This window comes from Suncus etruscus, chromosome 4, assembly GCF_024139225.1.
Source record: "Suncus etruscus isolate mSunEtr1 chromosome 4, mSunEtr1.pri.cur, whole genome shotgun sequence".
Classification (NCBI taxonomy): domain Eukaryota; kingdom Metazoa; phylum Chordata; class Mammalia; order Eulipotyphla; family Soricidae; genus Suncus; species Suncus etruscus.
In genome coordinates this window covers 67600641-67619504 of record NC_064851.1, presented here as the reverse complement: position 1 = coordinate 67619504, position 18864 = coordinate 67600641, and positions in this window count along the sequence as shown.

Below are 18864 nucleotides of genomic sequence, written 5' to 3'. Positions count from 1 at the left end.
CCATAAGATGGAGCCTATAGAAGTTCTGTTCCATCACTGTTATTTTAATCAGTCTTCTGTAGTTGGTGGCCTTGGTTTATGCACCAATCCTAGGACAAAGCCTAGGATAGAGTCTTTGATTATATTTCCAGAATTTCTGCTCAGTTGCAGTTGTTTCAGTCGGATCTCTGGAATTAGAGATCTTGGTTGTTGTACAAATTGTAGGCCAAAGCCTAGACTGGGGTCTTTTAAATTGGTCCCAGAATACGTTCTGCACAGTCATGGTGGTCACAGTCAGTCTTCTGTAGTTAGCGATCTTGGCTTTTGCGCTGATCAAAGGATGATGTGTTTTCTGATTTCATCATATTGTTAGGTGGTGAGATAAGACACCTGCTCTTAGACCAAGTTGTTGCCATTTCCTCATTGTCAGGATGTCATCAAAACTGGCGCTTGTTGGTGTCAGAGCAGTATTAAGAATGTCCCAGAGGGAGTTTTGTTCCTGGAGCTGTTGCAAGAAACTGTATCAGTTCTATGTTTGAGGTCTAGGGTTCAGGGTTGGACGGTCGCTGTCTAATCACATGGAGTCTAAGTTGAGACCACATGACATATGTTCAAGGTAGGAGGTGCCTCTGTATTGTAAAATGTATGAGTTCTTATCCTTAGTAGATAAGAGCTTGTTTCTATATGTAAAATTTCCCCTTTTTAGTGTGTCTTTGTAAAAAGAAATGGGGCTATATTATATTGCTGGTGCCTTTGGAGGTGAGAGTGTCAGGGGTTCCATCATTTCTGTGCCCTGGTTTTGACCCGAGCTTCAATCCTAGGCAAGACTTTTACTTGTTGGTTTTTGTATCCAGCAGAACCAAAACATCAAAACAGGTGAAGTTAAGGAAGAGAAGGAAAAAAACAAGACAAAAAATACACACACACACACACACATACACATATATGCATATATATATATATATATATATATAAAGAAAAAATAAAAACGAGTTAAACAAAGCAATTAAGGGAACAAAGTGTTACAGGAGACTGCCTTACATTTGGGAATAAACAGGATAAGAGGTAGTATTATAGAGGTCTTAAATTTATAAAGGAAATATAGGCTTCCCCATTGTCTTTGGGATATTTTTGTGAGGGGTGGAATTCAGGGCACATTTTCACCACACACCTTGGTCTTGTTGAGTTTGGGAAATTATTTGTGGCAGAAAGTGCTCGAGTAGAGATCTTGCACTGGGGGCTCTTCTGGAGCTGAATCTGGTATCAAGCAACGTCCACATTTGACAGGGTGAGGAGGGCCACAGATCACGAGTCAGCAGGAGTGTTTGTTGTAGTTTCTTGCTGGGGGTGGTGAAATGTGGAGTTGAGTGGGTGTCCCTTCCCTTGGGAGCTGGGTGATGGATTATTGGGGCAGGAGGTCAGTGTTGATATCTAATGGATTAAGAACTGAAGGTAAGGAGCAGTATATCGGATTGGGATCGGGCAGAGGGTGAAGGGACAGTAGGATTTCTAAAGGGAGGGAAGAGGAGGAATAGTATATAAGAGGGGCTGTAAGCACTATAGGTATGGATTGTTTAAAATTTAGGTTTGACTTTCTTAGAGGAGTCCTCTCTCTATGTATTCATGCCCACATAAAAGCATACATTAGTGACTATACTTAAGGTGTTGTTAGAGGTCTGACCCTAATAGGATGGGTCTGAACTCTTAAGGACTGGTTGAATAAAGACAAATAATTAGCTTAGGTATAGTTTAGGAAAGAGAGAAAGGGATAGTAAAAGATAAGAGAAAGGAGAACAAAAAATAGGTAAATGTAGTAAAAATAAATTAAACACAAATTTAATAAATCAAATAAAAGAGATTGAGTCACTGCATTGGATTTGGGAGATTTTCCCAGTTTCCAGGCATTTCATCAGTGATGGGGTTGGATCTTGATAAAGAAAGGTTTCATGAAGATGTGTTATTTATACACAATTGAATACTACACAGCAGTTAGAAATGATACTATCATGGATTTTGCAGCAACAAAATATTATGCAAATAATGTAAGTCAGAAGATGAAGGATAAATACAGAATGATTGCACTTTTCTGAGGTACATAGAACATACACCATATAATACTCCAGGAACAAATACAACAATCTAATAGGGTAGAAACTCCAAGCACTGTAGTTGTCAGCATTTACTGGGGAGAAGTATTCAAAACAAGCAGAAGAGGAACAACACAAAACCTTGACTATTCATTATTCCATAAAGAAACTAGCAACAACAGAAACAATGGTTTAGTGAGCAGGTATGTAATCAGCCTTTTTCTACAAAGGCCTATAATAATGTCTTAGTGAGCTTATACATGAATACAGTTGAAGAATATGATTGGAAGCCAGTGACTCCAGCGGCAGCATTTCCTAACAATATGTTTAAGTGCTTTAATCTTACTTGGTATAAAATAACCTCTCAGTTTCTCTGTCCACAGAGATTCTTGGATAGAAGGGTGGACGCCCTACTTTGACACCTCGGTGTTCAGTCATCTAGATACCATATTCAGTTTGCATTATGAACATTTCTTGGTAAAAACACTCAAATATATCTTTTTTTTCTGATTTATGTCCTCTATTAGGTCCTGAAGTATATGTTCATTCCGACCACTGAAACACTCAATTGTGAACTTATATTATAGTACCTACTCATCGAACACATTTGGGCAAATTAATATTTCCTTTCTTTCTCTTTCTCTCTTCTCCCTACTTCTTCTCACCTTTCTTCTTTTTCCTCTTCTTCCTCCTCCTCATCAATGCAACCTATGTCAAATGAAACCCACACTGATAGTTTCCCTTTAGAAAAGGAACTTTGATACATAAGGTGCAACAGACAATACTACATAGGGTAGCCACTTACATAGGTAGGCCTCATTAACACATTGTTTAGTACTCAAAAGGCAAAACCTATGTTTTTCCTAAACTGCTCCATCCATAATATCACACTTCTTATTTCATGTTTCTGACCTTTTGGTGACTACAACTGGAAGTCTTCAGGGCTCTACATTCTGAGATCAATCCCAGTAGACTCAGGAGACAATGTGTGATACTGGACATTAAATTGGGTCAGCTGCATGCAGCATAAATGCCCTACCCACTGTATTATGTCTCTATTCCTTATATATTTTTAATTTTTAATGTATATTACCTGTTGTTTATTAGTTTTAATTATTAATAAACTTAAGGGGCAGTATAGGTAAGAGATGCCAGTTTAATACCTGTTTAACATTGAATACTGAAATCACTCCAATTGTCTGTGATTTATACCATCCAAAATACAAGGTCTGTGATAACTGTGCACAGTTAATCACATGCTGTTTTGTTATTCTTATTGCTGAATCCCTTTCTTTTTATAGCTCATGTTTTTTTTTTGTGTTTTTTTTTGTGGTTTTTGGGTCACACCCGGCAGTGCTCAGGGGTTATTCCTGGTTCCAGGCTCAGAAATTGCTCCTGGCAGGCACAGGGGACCATATGGGACGCCGGGATTCGAACCGATAACCTCCTGTATGAAAGGCAAACGCCTTACCTCCATGCTTTCTCTCCGGCCCCATATCTCATGTTTTATGAAAAAATTTACCTTATAACTTTACCTTCTTCCACAGAAAATTTAGTTTTCTTTTCATTTCCACAAAGATATTGTTGCTTTTTTTTTTTTTAATCTAGAATACTTCTCTCTGGAACCTAGAAGGAGTAGAAATTTCCATGGATCCAAGAAATTGGATTTGCTTTACCAGGTCATATAAAATAGGATGTTCATACCATACACTCCACCATCTTCTTTTCTAAGTATTGCCTATTGCTTCTAGTCACTATTTCCTGTACAAAGTTTTTAATTTTCATGACATGCCAACAATGTAGGTGATAATAACCTAGCATCATGATTCTTCCTACCTAGAAACTATGACTTTTAATTACCCCTTTTAAATATCAGTTTAAAAATAGATGTTATTTTAAAACATTTTAGATCACAAAAAATTTAGAAACAGAAATTTTCCATATATCTATATGGATAGCAACTTTTAATACTAAAATTTTCTAATTGAGTGGGACATTAGTTCCAATTGGTGAGCCTACCTTAAAACATCACTAATGTTGAGAGTCTGTAGACAGACTTGGTGTTTTACTCCTTGACTTTTAATCTACTCTATTGTGATTTTCTACCCCATAATCATAACTTGGACCTTGTTACCATCTTCTGTATTCTGCATTAGAAGGCTTTTACTCTAATTTCTCAGTTTAATCATAATCCCCATTCTTCTGTCTCTCACTGCTTCTACATGTTTTATTCTCCTTCATAGAACGTCCCCAACCAGTGCATTATCCATTTGCTTTATATTACTTCCCTAGGAATCTGGAAATTCTTCTTGATGATTCATTTTGGTTTTTTTTTTCACATAAATTTAAAAGTGTGCACAAAATAATCACTGGCATATGTATAATAAAGTGATAAGTGAGAAAGGTTAGAGTGTACATATAGAAAAACTTAAATTTATAGAAATATTATCATAGAATAAAGTTTTAAGATAAGAGAACAATGCTATATTTATATTGATTTCTGAGCCATGCAAGTCAGAATTCATTTAGTTTTATTATGCATAACTTTCATTGTCCTCAAATTTTTTATATCATATATAATGCAAGAATTTTGTTCCTTAGAACACATTTAAAAAAAACATGAAATCTCATCTTTGATTTATTTGTTCTATCTTAAATTTATTTTTATGTAATTTTTACCCAACCCTAAATAAACCACTACATCTGTTACATATTTTACCTTTCATGTGCTTTTATACCTATAACTGTCCAAATTCCACTCTCCTACTTTCTCTAAGACATTTTGTAGATTCAGGATGAACTTCACTATTGCTAAATCAAAGTACTGTCAATTTTTGTCATGCTAAATTTTAGTGTGGTGTTTCCTCTATTTATATCTTTTTTTCACATTAAACACTTCCCTACCATGATTTCTTAATTCCTATCTTTGCTTCTATCACTATCATGCTACTGTCCTTATTCTCTCACTCATTCCAGTGTTGTATGTCCCTAGGGCTAAGACATCATTTCAGTACTTTTCTTTTGTGTTTCTGGGTTGGAACATCTATCCAAATGCATTGATTTTATACACAACAGCTGGCTACCTGAATGAAAACTCCACTTCCTGCTCTGGTCTGAAGAGTTTTCAAGCATAGGGAACATAACTATACTTTATATACAGTGCTAAAATATATAATAGCCCTTTTAACAAATACATTTAATATATTTTACAATAAAGTATATGTCTGTTTTAAATTTAAGTTGTACTTGCACAGGGAAAATAAGTCTCATCATAACAAACTGAGAAAAATAAGCTCAGATACAATCACATAAACAAATCTTAAGAGATGTGCACTTTCACATTTTATTTTATTGATGTTTATCTGATCAATTTTAAATTGTAATAAAACTGTAAGTAAAAGCAAAATTAAAATAATACCAGAAAAATTGTGCAAAAAGCAAACTATTGCACTCACAAGGAAATGGAACTACAATAACAAATTCTATGAATAAGTATTTGATTGATCTTATTTTCTTAAAGTGAACCAGAGATTCTAATCTACTGAAATTTAATAAATTGTAATTAAAATAATTCAATTAGTTTTATCTCTATGAGGTTAAAATGATGAGACAATTCTAATAATGTAAACTCACTTGAAAAATGATTAAAATAGAACCTGTGTGATAGCACAAAGGTAGGGCATGTGCCTTGCATGGAGCTAATCCTGGACTAACCCATGCTTGGTCCCTGGCATCTCATATGGTCCCTGGACCCTGCCAAGAGTGATTTCTGAATGCAAAAACAGGAGTAACCCCTGAGAGCCACCAGGTTGGGTGTGACCCAAACCCACTTCTTCCTATAAAATGGTTAAAATAAAACACAGAACTATACAGATTCCCTGATATATTAATATAATAATTAGGTTATAACAAATAAAGTAGATTCTTAACTTGGCATAATTAGCCTGGGCAGTACTTCTTCTATGAAATGGTTGATTATACTTTTCAGTGGCATTGTGTCATTCCAAATTCAATAGTCTAGATTCCTTTTGATTCTGAGCAGTTAAAATTGGGATCTTCCACTTCTACCTTTACATAACCTCTAATAAGTCTCCTCTTTCTCTTACACTCAGCCTTATTGTTTTCCATATATGAAGAAAGCTTAAATATAGACTTTTGGAAAAGTACACAGAGCTGATGTATTTGCTAGCATTCTGCCAAGCACATCCATTGAATATGCTTCAACTCAATATCCATTGATTCAACATCCATTGAATTTTAGCTTTGAGTCCTAAAACTTTAAAAACAATTAGTTACAAGAAAATAAAGACAACAACCTATGTTTTAATTCTTTTTACCCCTATTTAATATATAGAACTTGAAAAGTTTGGCTTTACATTGACATTTACATTAACACTTTGGCTTTACATTTCTTTAGCCTTCAGATTAAATATATAGATAAAATATTTACAACTATAATTATGTTGCACTAAAACCATTTGATATATGAGATACTTTCTCAAACATTAACATTTTTCTTCTATTTATTCTGCTTCTTCATATATAATTCATTTAAATATGTTTTGGGGAACACTTGGAAGTCAATATTAAACTTAGACTATTTTGAAATCATAAAATGAAAACTAAATGATAGTATTATTTTTTTTTCATTTCACAAGTTTCTTTGGGAAATAAGTGTGTAAGTAATGAATAAAACATCTAAGTGCATATGTGTACAGATGCAAATAAAATTAGGCATTTCATAGCTGGTTGGAGCAAAAATTTCTATTCTAAGTCTCTCCCCTCACTTATGCTGCTGCTCAGAAAAACCATGCAGAGAGAAGAATTTCCTATACATGGCTAGCCATAAAGTAACTATGTTTTCTGGGGATTGGAAGAAAAAAAATGACATTCTTAAACTATTTAAAACTTGATATCTAGACATTTGGAATCTGAGACAATATGGAGTGATCTTTGGAGATTCAGCTCAAGTCCTGAGAGCTATCCAGTACTTGGGGCAGCTAGAAATTACTAGGAGATTTCAGAATGTTTAATCTGTAAAGGACATTTCTTCCTGGTGGGAAGAATGTATCACCCATTTAACCTTGGGAGAGAGCCACAAAACAACTTGGGGAAATTGGAAAGCTGCCAGAATGAGACAATGTGTTAGAATAAATAAGAGCAAAACCATAGTATCTTTTAACCCAATTAATACATGTAATGTCCCCTTCATAAATCTGTGGAAATATGTATTTATGTTACTAATATCTGACTTTGGGTAATGTCTTTTAATATCATTTTAGGCTTGAATTTGGTTTTCAAATAATTCCAAACCAAAGACAACAATTCCACCTAGATTTTGTTTTAAATTTTACAAATCTGGCACTGTTTGAGTTTTAAAATTGCTGTTAAGATGTTATGTTATGTTATGTTTCTGTGTGTATTTCCGCAATTCAAAAGAAGAAATTAATGTTTACCAAAATTTTTGCACCAAAGATATAGAGAGCTCAAAGGATAAAAATGAATTGCAGGGGTGGGAGGACGACACAAGAGCTAGCATCTCATGTTTTGTAGTTTATGAGCTATCTGGAAACATAGTGCCACTGCAAATTTACTGAAGCTGGTACTCACCATACCCTGTGTGACTCATTTTAAAACAATCATTTATGGGTGTGAGAGGATGCCGAGGAGAGCAGAAGGGTTCTGTGTCAATCAAAGCTAATCACTGGTACAGGCAGAGGGCTTTTGTTGGCCTCCATGCTCTAAGCTGTGCTTCCACATCTGTGTTTGAAGAGATTAGAGAGGTGCTTCATACAAGAACTGTATTAGTTAAAGCTGATCGACAGTATTTGGAATAAATCATGAGAAAGTTGAGTGCCAGAAGGGAAGGCATGGCAAGTGGGAGATTGAAACTGAGGGCTAAATCCACTCCCTTCCAGGCACCCACGTTTTTATTTCAGTTTTGCTCCTTGGAGAGCATGCTCTCCCCATGTCCTAGCAGACATGCAGCAACTCAGCCAAGGATTCGGCTGCCTGTTTTCAGTGACATGCTTACTGCACTTGGGTGAAGGGTTTCAGTTTCATTTGAGGTAGGTGCTTCATAGAAAACAGATTAGTCAAGAGAGTAACTTGGATTTGAGGACCAAATATAGGGCAGAATGGTCAGGGGACAGTCTCTTAGTAAAATATGAAAACCCAAGCCCCCCTCCCTGTTGATAGTGTTCTTTCTGCATGAAGGCCATACATGGGCAAATAAATTATGAGTGACAAGTATTTGAACCAATAAAGAGGGCACTATATTTTATATGCAGTAAATTTAATTCCAGATTGTGTTTCACCTCAGCAGGGTGACATGTTTATTGCCAGTGAAAGATGAAAGTCGAGGGAGTTAGAGGCAAGCGTCAGCAGTTCTGGTGGGCACCCGCAAAATGAAGATTTGACAGACCGGTAGCTGAGCCCTTGAAATGAAATGCCAGATCAAATTTTACCCCAAAGGGGTCAGATGTACTGTCGTGCCCCCACACTCACAATACCAGCTGAATAAATGAATCTGGTTCAGCAGAGAGCAGGAGGCCAGGAGCTTGTTCGGTGAATTTCTGCTCTGAGGATCATCAGCTTTTCTAGAAGCAGTGAGCCCTGGCCCGGAGTGCGGGGTGTCTGAGGGAGGCTGGGTGGGGGCCTGTGAAGGGCTGCTGCCTCTGTGGTGCTCTAAGTGTCGTTTTAAAAATCTATTAAACAGATCGAAATGTAGAAGTGAGTCTAAATTGATCTGCCCGTCTCTCAATTTCATCCTACAAGAGCTCAGCTCAGGTGTTCAATTTATTGAACCATAACCCCTTTTTAAACAATCAACATCAACACGCAATAAATATGCTCAGCGAGGGCAATATTTACATACGTGACTCATTGTTTTAGAAGATTTATGTGGGGAAACTGACTGGCAATTACATTGGACTTCCTTTGCCAGGCTGTGGCACAATGGCATGTGAGCACCATTCTGGTAACTGCAAAATTAAATCATATTAAAAGGAGGGAACTTTGTTTTTCCCTATGACGGGGCTTCTGACTTTCACTGCAAAGGTGTGGAGGAAAATTTTTGTTTTAATCTTCACCTGACTTTATTTTCCTCAAGGGAATGATGACATTGGCAAGAAGGCAGAGAAAACAGGCAGGCAGAAAGAAAAAGTTAAAAAAAAATAAACAAACCTTTGTTTTCAAAAATGTGTGTCCACAAAGACATGAGTTTTGATTATTTTTATAACATTGTATTCCTGTACAATGATAGCCAGTCTTCCTCCTTTCACCTATAAAATAGGTTCTGTTTCTCAATATATGGATTGGGCTGGCCAAATGGTTTCAAACTCATTTGTGTAGACATAGTGTCATCAAGAACTTGAATCAATAAGAACAGTTAACATTTTAATCAGTCCTTTCACGGGCCTGTCTCTGCAGGACAAAAAGCAAAAACTACCTCCTATTTAACTACCTATAAAAATGCTTTAAAAAAGTTTGTTTAAGTTGGTTTCAACTTTTTATGTCATAAAAATGAAGAGGATGTAAAATTTCTGAGTTCTGATATTTCAGCATGGCTTGCATCCTTGAAATTTTCTCAACATTTTCATCACTTCCATATTCATATTAAATTACAGAAAAAAAAGGGATATGATTAAAATTTCCAGCCCCTTAATTGACACTTTAAAGAACTACTTGGTTCATCTAAGAGTGGCTTCGCAAATTCCCAATAGAACACTGGAACAGAAGAAACATTTAAACATCATGGCCTCTTGTGATTCCTGGAGACTAATAATTATGGAATGAACAAAAGAACATCTACAGTAAACAGCCATTGTTTATAGTTCACTTACCCTTAATAATGTTGTAAAAGCTACTGTTTGAAAGTGTGTAATGACTTTTTATTTATAAGTCAATTGCATAAAAATTGCTGCATGAAAGACATGTTCATGGATAAATGGAAGGCACTTGCATTATCATTGATAATATTGTGCTCTAGCATTGCTGTTAGTCCTCAGTTGTATTCTGGTCACCCATTGTATTTGTCCCATTTACCGAAGTAGCATAGGACTGAAACATTTCTAAGCTCTTTCTACTGAGCAACTTTAAATAATCAGGACTCTCTCTTTCTCTTTTTGTTTTTTATCACATCAGTTACATACGCTTTTCAAAGGTTCTATATGGTCTGACCTTTCTTATCCTTATGATCCTTGTTGTTTTTCCCTTTCCTCTCCAGCCTCTTTGTCTGCTCTTTTCAGACCTCTTATGTGAGCTGTGCTTGGAACAGAATCCCATTTGTCTGGCACATGTCCATCTTCTTGGCCAAAGAGTACCTGATGACTACACAGGCTTTCAAAGCCATATAGCAAGTTTCCTGCCAAGTTAATTTATTCAGTGTCTTTCCCTTTGTGATGGCAATTATTGGTCTGACTTATATAGTTCATTCTAAATTACTGAGAAAAATATCAATTATAGAGTAATAAATCATAATATCCAGATGTTTACAAAATTAATACTATCAAAGATAAAACTATATTTAAATTAAAAGTGCCTAAGTTTACTATAATCACTGAATGTGATAACCTCCCAACATGTTTAGTGGTTAAAAAATACTTAAATATTTAGCATCCCAGAAATAAGTGGTAGATTATGGTAGTGTAGGCAATAAACCAAAACAAGGTTTGTCCAATCTTTAGCTTAGAAGAGTTTGTGTTTTTGAGAGGTTGGGGAGTGCTATAAGAGGAACATAAAAATTACAAAGCAAATAAATAAAATATCTCATAAGTGTCAACAGGAAGACCAAACTTTAAAGATTGTTGATGAAAAGTTGAGCAAAGGTTTTTCTTTGACTCTTTTTGCTTTAGGTATTATTTGCTTATATTTTGTTTATTTGAACCATACCTTGCCCATAGCTAGTTTTGTGCTCAGAGGTCACTTCTAAACGTTCTAAGGATACCATAAGCTCTTTTGAGAATTGAACAGGAGTTGTATACTGTAAGGCAATCACCTTAACTTTTAGACTTTCTGTCCAGAAACTAATTTATATTTTTGAATAGGAAACAATTTTATTATTTAAGATGAAACTTATTTCCTAAATAAGATTTAGTTTATGACTATTTGTTGGACACATTAAAAAGTAAGTGACACACTGCTACATTTGTTCCACATAATTTTTTTCATTTCTAATGATCTTAGAACTTGTGTCCAACATATATTGGAAATATTTCTATTCTAATTTAAGAATCACCATTACATGCTAACCTAGGATGGACCACAGTTCGATCCTCCAACATCCCATATGGTCCCCCAAGCCAGGAGTGATTTCTGAATGCATAGCCAAGACCCTGAGCATCACTGCATATGCCCCCCCCAAAAAAAATCAACTCACACACACAAAAAGAGTCACCCATTGGTAGAACTTGAGAATTGATTATAAATAAGCTAAAGTTAAATTTAGTTCAAATGGACAGTAGTTGGGTAAGGATAAAAATATTAAACAAGAGAAACTACAGCCTAAAAATGAACATTTATAACAATCTTGAGTAAAATATGTCCTGGGATTTCATAGTTCAATTGGGCTTATACTGTTAAGATTTCCTTAGCTATTTTTTAACGTACTTTTCCCTTAAAAGGCGTTAATTGAAATTGGCATGAATATTTTTGATGCAGTGAGAATTAATACTATAAAACGTTCAATAGCAGGAAAAATGAGTGATGGAATGAATCACTGAATATTTTTTAAAGGCTAAGGAGCACCTTTGCTTGAGAGTACATAAAACACTGCCCCAAATCCTCTAACAATTATTTTCTCTGACCTTTGCTTTAAGTCTTTGTACAGAGACTTGGACAACAGTCTATACCCCCAAAAGGAGAATACTCACAATTTCCCACAGATTTCCAAGTATTATAGTGAACGATAAATAACCTGTCTGTAACAAGCAGTTTTTTTTTTCTCTGCTGGAACAAACTATTCAACTTTATTTGAATAAAAAGCCCACACATATATCAAATTAAACAAAATAGCTTGATCCAAATACAGATCAGGTAGTCTTGCCAGACTCATGTCAGTAAAATTTCATAGCATTCCACACCACTGTATAGTAGCTATCATTTTTCTTCTTGAGTTTGAGTGCAGAATCACAATTCTTAGACAAAGTAATGCAAACACAGCCCATGAACTCCATGCAGTTGAATAAAATTAAGGTTCACTCGAACTTTGATGGCTAGGGAAAGGAAGACACTACAATAAATGCACATGTAGATGATACTGTGCTGCTATTAGGAACAACTGATCAATAAGACTTTTTTTTCTTATTGCCAGGATAAGTATTTTCATATTTGATGAAGCATAACTTTGGATTGACATTGATGAACCAGGGAGCTAATTGTGTGGTGTGTGTGCTAAGATTGTATGAAGGTAGTATGTGAGGTTGTCTTTCCCTAAATTTTAAGAGCTCACTTCTAAATTTCTAGTATTCTACAAGCGTTTGTTATACGTGACCTTATTAGAAACTAATTAACTTAAAATATTAATGTTAACATGTTAAAATGTTTTATAGAAAGAAAAGATACCTTAAACATTTTAATTCTTATTTGGCTACATTTTATTATGTCTATGTTATTGAGTTATTTATAAATATTGTGTGTCTATATGTAGAATAGTTGGGAATGGGGTGATACTTCATATTTGTTCCCAACTCTTCATTCACATTAACATATAGGTAGCATAGAATTGACTCATACTATAAATCAGGCTTATTGTTCTTTTTTCTTTTGTTTTCTAGAGAACTTATTGTGAAACATTTCCCAGCCTACCACCGGGTAAAGCTTTTTGAAAACAGACTTAACTTTCTGTGCAAACATAGACTGCTAACTTGAACACAGATTTGGGGCAGGTTAAGGCAAGTCTGTGTAGGAGTTAGAGTCCACTAGGGGGCAGAGTTTATGGTGCTGACTTCTTTGGGAGCATAGTAGAGGATTAAAGTTATTTTCTTTAATCTGATACATTTTTCTTTTGAGCATCAAAGTTTATCTCGAAAGACAGTTTATTTGGGTAAGTTGAAGATATTAGAAAAATTTTGGAGAGTTCAGATTGGATATATATATATGTATATATATGTATGTACGTATGTATGTATGTATGTATGTATGTATGTATGTATGTATGTATATTGGGGAATAAAGTAATTTGCCTTCAGGCAACTGATCCTGGTTTTAATGTAAAAGTCCCTAGAGAATCTCTAGGAGCGACTTCTGAGCACAGAAGCAGGAATATGTCCTAAATACAGTCTGGTGTGGCCAAAAGGTTCCAAAAACTGATTTAGCTTACAAGTATGATATATTTTCAGTTTCCTTTATGTATTACATAATTTATCCTAAATTGGCAGTAACTGAACATCATTAATGGCTCAAGAGGGTTTTAAAAATCATGTTTCCACGTTTCTCTCCTTATATCGAGGTGCTTAATTTTCTTAAGCAAGGTGGTAAATTAGGAAAATGTGAGTAAATTTGGAAAAGACAGAGGTAGAGTTGATAAGTGGTGATGAGTTAGGCATTTTTTTTTTGGGGGGGGGGACATACCCAGTGACGCTCAGGGTTACTCCTGGCTATGCGCTCAGAAATTTCTCCTGGCTTGGGGGACACCAGGAGACCTAAACACTTAGGCTAGCACGGGCAAGACGCCTTACGGGTAGCGCCACTGCTCTGGCCGAGTTAGGCAATTTTCATATTATGATTTTGTTCTTTAAATTAAAAGCTTAGATGATATGATCTCTTGTAGAGTTTGTAGCAAATTTCAAATCCCTCTGTTTCATATTATTATTTCCTTCTAATTCAACCTCTTTGGATGCAGTAAGTCAATTCATAGCATATTTGATCACTATAATACAATAATTATCATTATTTTATACATTTAGAATATATGATATTATAGTTTACTAAGAAATTCTACTATGCATATTTTATGTATGTTTGATGACATTCAATGATTCTATAATATGTAAATATATATATTATAGTTTTGAATATATATTTAAAATAAAATTTTTATTTGACTTGGGTTATCTGATAACAAATATTTAGAATTATGCATGCCAGAATAAATTTAACATTTTATTTTATTATATTATAAATCATGTCCATACATATATAAAATAATAATGATTTATAATTACTAATATACTAGTATTGTTTGCTATAAGATCTCCAATGTTTCTCAATCAAGTGCCCTATTAAAGCCAGTAAATTTCTCTAAAAATGCCATACAGTATTGCTATAAAGTCTGTGCACAGTATAATCTCTGTGCTTAAATTGCACAACTGTGAGATACTGTATACCTTGAGGATCAAATCCCTTATGTCACAATATTAAATAATTATTTTTGGATACGCCATTGAGTTTCCACCGCCTGAGGTGTCTCTTGTATTTCAAATCAAGTCAAATTAAGAATGTATACACTAGTAAATTGAAGAAGCAGATAAGCAGAAGCAAAAAAAAAAACCAATAGGAAGATTATCCTTGTAATGTTTCATTAAGCAAGTTCCATTAAGAAAGAAAAAATCATTAATGCTAGCCCATGTTTGAACTTAAAACACAAAATTCAAAGTGATTCACAGAATGTGTTTTTACATGTAACCTATGCTTTTCATAGTCACTCTTTGATACATGACAAGCATCATCTTGAATTTTATGTGAACTGATTCACAGAAGTCATTCAGCAAATTAATGTAGTTTTGGAAAATTAACAGCAAAGTAGGCTTGCTGCCAAATGTCTAATGACAAATTGAAGGGTTTGGAGATGTGTCTGTCTATTTGCAATATTGGAACTGTTTTCAAAACAAAAACATACTGAAAATGGTGCTGGCATACAGGAGATGCAGTCATTAGGCAATTTTAATTGACAAATAATTCCATTTTTATATGAAAAAATTCACCTAGCCAATAACTGCATTATCATCTATCATGTTTTTATTTCTCTTTCTATATCATGTACCATCTCATTTTTATGAATTTGATCAAATATATTTGGCAACACTGCTATATCTGGCAAGTCAAGGGAAAATCACAGTGAATTGTGGAGATAGATAGGTAAGAGGATGGTGATTTGTCACACAGATGCAGAACATTTTAGAATTACCTGTTGTGCAGATATTATTATTCTCCTTTATCTTTTAGGCTAAAAATTCAGATTGCGATATGTTCTATTATTTTAACAGGGTACTAAACATATCTCCAATTTAATTTAAGTATGGGTATTATATATATGGGAAAATTAGAAATCTTTACCGATGTGCCTGTAATTAATCTCACAATGTTGACTTTAAGCTCCAGCATAATAGCCTCAGTATATAGCCCACTTTTACATAAGGAGTAGCTGAAATGTGAAATGATCACAGATATGAACATACTCTAGATAAGGGCAGGTATTCCAATGGCAGCATTAAATATAAATACAATAGAGTATTGACATAATGTAGTAAGGCTCCCTCGCTATTAAAAGGCTTTGTTCTAAAGCATATCTGTGTACACAATGAGATGATGAACACAGTGCATCACATAGCTAAATTTAATATATGCAGGGGTATGATGTTTGCAATGCATGCATTTCAGCAGGTCCCATTAGTGTGCCTTTCCCCTCCAGTGAAAACAGAATGAACCACAGCCCCTTCTGGTTTGCATAAAGCAAACAAAATTAGATTTGCTTTGCTGAATTGAAACCCGCTTGGGATTGTGAGCCTCTCTCGGGGACAAATTACTTCAAACAATCCCTTTGTACCATAACAAAATCAAAAAATTCAGGCCAATCAACATGGCTCAAAACCCTTAACACAAGAATTAATAATACAACCTAGTCTATTTTTATTGCTTCTGCACTACAGCTTCTTGTTTTAATGTAATTACACTTATTTGCCATCCACATGTTAAGTAAGCTTGCATATGTTAACTAATGTGACATAAAACAACTTTCCTAATTTTACCATTGCTATGAGCATTGTTCCCCCTGGAATAAGATCAGAACATTGGATAAGTTGAACACTAATGTTATTAAATTAAATCTATTTTTAGACCCTTGATAAATGAATATAGGCAAAATGTCAAACATTGCTTCAGATAGATACAAAAGCTGATTGACAATCAGATTAGTTTATTAAGGATGTTGGTCTATGGGGGTGTTGTTCACATATCTATTTCCATTTAAGACAATATTTTCTGTAGAACAGAAGGACATGTACAACTATAAATATAGAATATCTTCAGCATGGTATCTGTTCAATGACCACTAATACTCAACAACTTGGGTTATTATCATGGTGACGTATAGTTCTCCTATTTTTAACACTTAAAAAACCAACCAAGGTTTATTTGTCACGAAAAGTTCTATCTTAACCATATTTTTACTGACTTCTCAGAGTTGAACATTAGAATCTAAAAAATCATTTTGCCCTCTGATTTACAAATAAAAAACTTATATTTTAAAAGACAGTCTTTGATTTCTGGGATCTAAGCTTTTTTCCTATTGCTTATCCAACATAAAGGATAGTCTCATCCTTAGAAAGAAATATATGTCAAACATATATATATATGTATATATATATACACACATATATATGGGAAGTTATCTAATTATTACAAAGTAGTTAAGTCTCTATCACTTGTTTCAGATGCAATAAAATTGACAAAATAAAAGTTGCAAAATACACAATTACATAGACTTACCTAGTTCATTATTGAATTATTTAGATATGAATAACCTATAAATTTGGTTTAACAATATGTCAATTTTGTGCAAATAATGATTACTCCTATGGATAATTTTTACAATATATAAATGTAATTACTTTATATTTCCTTCTTCTATAAACTATGCAGATTTAATGTTAGATTGTAATAATAACAGGCATACCAACATACACACTATGGTTGGAGAGATAGTAGAGCAGATGAGACACTTGCCTTGAATGCTGCCAATATGAGATCAATTCCCATTATTCCATATTGTCATCTGCACATTGCCAGGAGTGATTCCTGAGCACAGAGCTACGAGTAACCCATGAGCACTACCAAATATAACCCCAAAGCAAAAATATAAATTCCACAACATTATAATGATTTATTAAGTCATTTTATGTTAATTTTTTCAAATTAAAACTTTTTTTAAATATAAAATATTGATCTTTTTGTAAAGTCTTATTTTGTCTATTAAACTAGGTACATTAGATCTATAGCCATTTTTTAGCAAAATAATCCTTAAAATGAATTAACTTACATGAAGCATAGATACTGGAACTTCCAACCATGCTTCTTATAATTATACTCTACCTAAACTCTGGAAGCACTTAATTACATTTGAGACCCCAGGATCAAGATTCCCTACATACCCACTTTTATGAAATGACTTTTACAAAGTACCTAAGTTAAGGATATAAAAGAGGGATATATATAAATATATATAATATATAACATATATATTACATATATATTTATATATATAAAACATTTATATATATAAAGCATATAAATTTCACCATATGGGAAAAAGTATAGAGCAAGAACCACAAAAACTGAAAGCTAAGTGAATTGTGTGTGTGTGTTGTTACATGTATGTGTTTGTGCACTTGTAATACCATATAATTCCCCTCTTAGAACTGGTGTTATGGAGCAGGCAGGTGGAGTGGGAAAACTGGGTTCCATCCTAAGAAAAGACCTAGTGTCTGTGGATTACACAAGCGTTCTATTTTGAAAAGAACATTCACCACTTTTTCAAGTCAAAATGTTAACAGCTTTATTCTTTTAAAGAACAAGAGATGATGTCATTGTTGTAGTTTTATTCATAAGACATAGGAATGCAAACTAACTCAGTTTTCTGCTATTTTTGCTTTCTATTATTTAGGTCTTATATTAAGTCCTTGGATCGGTTCCCAACCTATTGTGATTCTAATTTGATTTGTATATCCCCCGTCTTTCTCAGAGGTACTTTAAAATCTTAGATAAAAGAAAATGAATTAGTTGTATGTACGTGCCAGAGCAGCAAGAGCAGGGATGTAAGATCAGTGAGTTGAGTTCAGAATAAGAAAGAACAATTAAGTGATCTTACACCTACCCTTTCTCCTCCTTGCTCTCTCACCTCACAAATCACTTCTTTGTTCTCTAGTTTTACCTAAGTGCCCCATTTCTTTTAGTATCAGAGCAAAGGTCTAGTTTAGCCATCTAGCTTCCAACTCTGCAACTTGTAAGACTTGGCTAAATGCATTAGATCCTCAGATTTGTACTTTTCTCTCTAGAAAAATCTCTCAGTGGGTTTTCTTAAATTATAAGATTATCTCATTTGAAAACTCTATTGCTAACTTCATGTCACTTTCCTTGCTCATCTCTGCCATCTCTCCTTAGACTTTTCTCTTGTCAGTCTTTCTCACTCTTAATAAATTAGATGAAAATTGTTAGCCTTACTAAGGCAAAACCATACCTTCTCAGATGAAATTTGATTAGCACTTGGTTCATTGTTTTTCTTCTGATTCTGAAGAAGAGGAAATTGATGTTGATCTAATGCAGTGATTCTGTGGTTCTTAAAATGCCACTAAAATTTTAGATATTGCTCTTAAAATTATGTGATTTTTAACATGTCATAGATCATGTGTGTGTGTGTGTTTATGTGTGTGTGTGAGTGTGTGTAATACAGAATGGGGCTAAAATGGGTGTCTTAAATTTTTCCACTTATCACTCTTTTTTCATGATAAATGAAAATGCAACCAGAAATAACTTAGATTCTTTATTCTGTTCTATTTTAAGTCATCTTTGCTCTTTATATGTT